Source organism: Ascaphus truei, chromosome 5 (genome assembly GCF_040206685.1).
Source record: "Ascaphus truei isolate aAscTru1 chromosome 5, aAscTru1.hap1, whole genome shotgun sequence".
Lineage (NCBI taxonomy): Eukaryota > Metazoa > Chordata > Amphibia > Anura > Ascaphidae > Ascaphus > Ascaphus truei.
The window spans coordinates 233083896-233089679 of NC_134487.1; positions in this window are offsets into that span (position 1 = coordinate 233083896).

Genomic DNA, 5784 nt, shown 5'->3' on the forward strand with positions numbered 1-5784 from the left:
GGAGGTGGAAGGGAAGGGAAGTGGAGTGAGGGGAGGTGAGGGGTGGGTGAGGGAGGTGAGGTGAAGGGGGGTGAGGGGAGGTGAAGGGGGGTGAGGGGAGGTGAAGGCCGCTCCCTCACCCGTCCGGCCGCTCACTCACCCGTCCGGCAGCTCCCTCACCCGTCCGGCCGCTCCCATGTGGATCTGAGGCGGGAGGCAGCTTGTTGTGGCCGCTCCCCCGCTGTGTCCCGGGCACTCGCTCCTCCGCTCACTGTAGCGGCCGCTCCCACGTGGATCTGAGGCGGGAGGCAGCTTGTTGTGGCCGCTCCCCCGCTGTGTCCCGGGCGCTCGCTCGCTCCGCTGACTGTAGCGGCGCCGGGGGGGGGGGGGGGTGGAGGGGAGGTGATTTGAAGGGGGGTGAGGGGTGGGTGAAGGCCGCTCACTCACCCGTCCGGCCGCTCCCACGTGGAACTGAGGCGGGAGGCAGCTTGTTGTGGCCGCTCCCCCGCTGTGTCCCGGGCACTCGCTCCTCCGCTCACTGTAGCGGCGCCGAGGGGGGGTGTTTGAAAGCGCGGGAGACACGGGGAGAGGAGGACGTGCGCGCGTGTGGAGGCTGATTTCGGGGAGGAAGAGGCGGAGGCTCCGGCGGGTATGTGAGCCCTCCCCCCCGGGTTATACATGCTGCTAATGTACACCCCCCCCTACTGTGTGTGTGTGTGTGTGTGTGTGTGTGTGTGTGTGTGTGTGTGTGTGTGTGTCCCTGTGTGTGTCCCTGTGTGTGTCCCTGTGTGTGTGTTTGTGTCCCTGTGTGTGTGTTTGTGTCCTTTGGGCCGTCACTCCGCCTCAGGCCAATGAGAGGTGTGCGGGGGCGGCCCAAGGGACCAATGAGATTTCCCCTAGGGACACCGGACATCCAGCAGGCAGGCAGGCTGGCATGCATGCATGCAGGCATACAGTGCTTTCACTAATATAGTATAAGATAAAGCACTTTTGCCACTTGAACTTGGATCTTCAAGCATTTCTTTCATCTGGAAGGACTGCTACAGCATTGGGACAGCAAGAAAAGATACCATTCCACGTGGGGTCTCACACGTGGCCGTGTGAGTACTGTATTATCATTTACTTTTTCCCAGTCCCCTTAACCTTGATCTCCTTTTATTTTTACAGGAGTATCCCCGGTTTTTATTTACTTTTATTGGATGTGGAGAGAATAGAGATTCCCTCCTCAAGATTACACCCACATTTGCCCGTGTGAGTGAATGCAGTATTTTTTCCTGCATTTGTATATATATCCCCGTTACCACCTTGTAATTAATCGTGGCCCCTCTGGAATTGAATTGCACCATCTCTGAAACCTTTTTGTGTTATCAATTCTTTTTGAGGGAAACTTCGCTTGTGAACGGTAGCGGGCTCTCAGAAGAACCTACCATCAAGATCCTAGAAGAAGAAAAGAAATTCGGTTTAAAGAGGATACAGAAAGAAGAAGGCAAAGAAAAGAAACCGTGATGTGATAACACTTACACAAGGCCGTGTAAGTAATTCTGTTATTATACACTCTACCATCAGCCCATTCACTAACTTGGGGACTTATATCCCAGAGTTGTACAATTTGTCATTTAGTGTATCTCCACCTGTGCGCCTCCTTTCCCCTTTGTTTCCTTATTTTCTAAGGATCCTGGATAGATCCTTCATGGGGTTAGAGTCATAGACGGAGACCGAGAAGCAGATGAGAACATTTTAAGATTCTTAAGGTCGTGTTGTTTTAATTAAGAACCAAGGGAATTTTCCCTATTTACTGAGCTGTGGGGTAGCGCCCGGGTTTTTTCCCTTTACCATTGAGATGCCCCCAGCCTACCTTGTGTCCAAGGTATACAACCTCTACCATCCCTATTTGGCACTTGGGCTGCTTTAGCATTAACCCGGCCTCCTGGATGCACACTAGGACTGCAGCTACATGGATAAGATGGTCAGCCCAGGAATTACTAAAGGCAGCTAGGTCGTCCATGTACGCCCGGGCATACTCCAGCATTCCACCCAACAGGCGATTGACCAGACGCTGGAAGGTAGCAGGTGCGTTCTTCATCCCAAATGGCATAACCGAAAATTCGTACAAGCTACCTTCTGGGTCAATGGGATCTGCCAGTACTCATGGCTCAGATCCACGGTAGTCAGTAACCTTGCCCTGGTGAGCTCATCTAACAGCTCATCCATTCTAGGCATGGGAAAGACATCCGACACGATCTGGGCATGTAACTGCCAGTAGTTTACGCAAAACTGTGAGGTTCCGTCCTTTTTGGGGACAAGGACCACTGGTGAGGCCCAGGGACTCTGCGACGTGGAGATCACCCCCATCTCCAACATCTCTGCAATCTCCTTCTCCATGCTCCGCTATACCTCCACAGACACTCGGTACGCGGCCTTATGGAGGGGCCTCTGATCACCAGTGTTGACCAGATGATCAGTGAGGTGAGTCTGTCTCGGCTTTTCCATAAACAGACTCCCATACCTTCCTAACAACTGTCTTGCCTGCTTCCGTTGGGAAGCCGTGAGCTGGGACCCTATCCCCATGTCCTCTACAGAGCCTTCCTGCCTGGCCGCTACTAGATCGGGCAGAGCTCTTCTCACCATGTCTCCCGATGGTGGGCTACACACCACCATCACCACAGGCCCACTCGCATGGAATACCTTTAAAATGTTGATGTGGTAGCTCCGATGTCTACCTAACTCCTGATCCAGAGCTATCACGTAATTTGACTCGTTCACCCGCCGGATTATCGGATATGGGCCGAACCAGGCAGCTAGGAGTTTGTTCTGGTGAGTCGGCTTCAGAACAAGCACCTGCTGCCCCTAGATGAACTCTCTACTATGGGCATTTCTATCAAACCAGCGCTTCTGCCTGGTCTGAGCTCCCTTGAGGTTAGCCTGCGGTAATATCATCAGATCTGCCAACCGATGTCTGAGCTCCACCACATACTGGAGCACTGTTGCATCCGTTGTGGTGGTCTCACCATCCCTCCCGGAACAGGTTGAGCGGTCCACGGACCTGGCACCCATATAGATGTTTGAAGGGTGAGAAACCGGTTGACTCCTGTGACACCTCCCTGTGTGCGAACAGTAGGTGCTGCAGGTGTGCTTCTCAGTCCCCTCCCTCGGCCTCCGCAAATGCCAGCAGAATTTGTTTCAAGGTGCCATTGAAATGCTCCCACAGTTCGTTGGTTTAAGGGTGGTGGAGGGCCGTACAGAGAGGGGTCACCCTGCATGCAGCCCAAAGACTTTGGAGCAGCTCGCTCATAAACTGTGCTCCCTGGTTAGTCAGGATCTCACTTGGGAAACCTACCCTAGTAAAAATATTTATGAGCGCCTCGGCCACCTTCCAGGTGTCAATGGAGGAAAGAGCCTTCACCTCCTCCGGGTACCTGGTTGCAAAGTCCACGACCGTTAAAATATAAATTTTCCCCGACCTTCTGGGGATCACCAGGGGCCCGATGATGTCTAACGCCACACGCTGAAATGGTTCCCCAATCTTTGGTAATAGCCTCAGGGGGGCCTTCGCCCGATCACCTTGCCTCCCCACTCGCTGGCAGGTATCACAGATGCGGCAGAACACCGATGTCTCCAGCGATAACCCCGGCCAGTAGAAACTCTGGGCCAGCCTGGCTTTCGTACGGTTAACCCCCTGATGCCCTGCCAGCGGGATCGCATGTGCCAAGTCCAGCAACTGTGCGTGGTACTTGGTACCACCAATTGACATTTAGCAGTCCATGGTCTGTCCGGAGCTGCCAGGGTTTTTTCCCGGTATATGAGTCCACAGCGCCACAGGATCCTCTCAGATCCAGACTCGGAGGATGGCTCAGCAGCACACTGCCTCATGCCCTCCAAGCTTGGGTACATCCGCATGGCATCCCGGGACATCTGACTCTACTCCGGCCCACTAGCCCTAGTCACACAGTCAGGGATATCAGTCACAGTCCGGATGGGCTCCACTCGTCAACCTGCTCCGGAACGCCCACGACTAGAGGCTCCGAGGTCTGGGAAGTGATGGGTTCAGGATTGGGACCCTGAATAACAGCTGATGCTCGGTCAGGATCCCGGCGACTCTAGCTCTGTGTCGCCACAGCTACGGCATTGTCCTCGTAGCTGCATTGGAGTTGATCCAAGTCATTGCACAACAGTACAGCAGCATCTAAGCCTGGCAGAATGCCGACATCACGGATGCCTTGGACCGCACCCCAGTCCAGGAACACGCAGGCCTCATGGAGGGATTTGCTGCCCCCATCCGCCAAGGTCACCTTCATCCCCTCCCCAGGTAAAAGGTGCTCTGGCCCAACCATATCACGCCGAATCAGATTCCGGCGGTCATCCGGTCCCCAATGGTCACTGGCCAAAGGTGCTTGATGTGGACATCCGTTGGACCAAGACCAACTGTGGCAACCTGGGATGCTGGTTTGGCTAGAACAACGGGGTTGGTCGCTTTGGTCGCTGCAAATGGCATCGGGAACGTAGGTGAGGGTGCTGGATCATCTGGGCTGCCTATCCAGGCGACGGTCCGGGCTGCTGGCGTATGTTGTCCAGCCCCTGCATCCTGGGGCTGGAGAAGCTTGCGACAGTCGTGTTTCATGTGCCCATCTTGTTGTTCCTGAAGCTCCGCCGTTCATGGGCGAACTCGTGGGCACCGGCCAGTTGCTGTTAGGCGCTGTGGCTGGCCGCCAGGAGCTCGCGCTCGTTCGGGCAGGATCAGGCTGTCGGGGCTGCAACTAAATAAGCCTCTTATTGCGCCTTTTCCTTAACATCAGGAAACCAACCAAACAAGGGGTAAACAAAGCTTCTATTCACTTGGGAGTATTTCTAGTGAAATACTATGCAGTTCACAACTCACTTAGATAAGCATGTCTCCCAGCCCCAAACATATAGCATGAAATAAGCAGATATAGAAAGTCTCATAAATGAAAGTCTTATCTGTTCCTTGTGGTTTGGAGGGAAAATCTTCTCTGTCCCTGGTTGCTAACTTTTCTTCAGGGTTTGTCAGCATTAAGGTTTAGAAGTTTCCCCTTTGTCTTGAAAGCAGCTCTGCTGTTTCTTCTGGCAGGGCTCAAGACCAGTGTCTCCAAGTTCAGCTCAGGTGTGAGCTAAGAAGTCTCACTTCCTGTCTCAAAAGACAGGCTTTTCTAAGCCATCTAATCAGGCAGGTGGTGTTTGTTAATTGACTACCAGCAGTTAACCACCACACTGCTGGATTAGAGGCACATTACCTGAACAGGGATTACTTCCCTGTTACATACCTCCCCTGTTTGTGGGAAGCTCGGGCTTGCCACGGCCAAAGCCCATGCTTCCACTCTCATTCTAGATATCTCTGTGACTTGAATGAGAGTGGATGGAGGAAGAGAACCCTCAGTCCTGCTGGGATTGGAGCCCTTTCTCCAGTTTATTCGTGTCTCCTCCCGAAGGTGCTTGAAATCAGCACTCCTCAGTCGCTCGAGGAGGACTTTTTCTAAGTATAGTCTTTTTTCTACATGCGCGGTCATGAGATTTCCCTCGTGTCGGGTGCTCGTCTTATTGTAGGCATACTGTATGGCAGCAGTTGCAGAGAGTTTAAAAACAGCCCTTTCAGTTTTCCGCTCTTGAAGCTGTCTCTCTGCCCTTTTCCCACTCAGTGGATTTGCTAGTTCAGCCTCTTTGGGGTTAATTTGCAATTCCACACCCACTTCCAGAGAATGTCCCATCTTTTCAGCTTCATCAGCTAAGGATTCTTCTGGTTTTGATTCAGCACGTGTACCTTCTTTTGTTGCCAGTTGGGTGGCTGAAGGT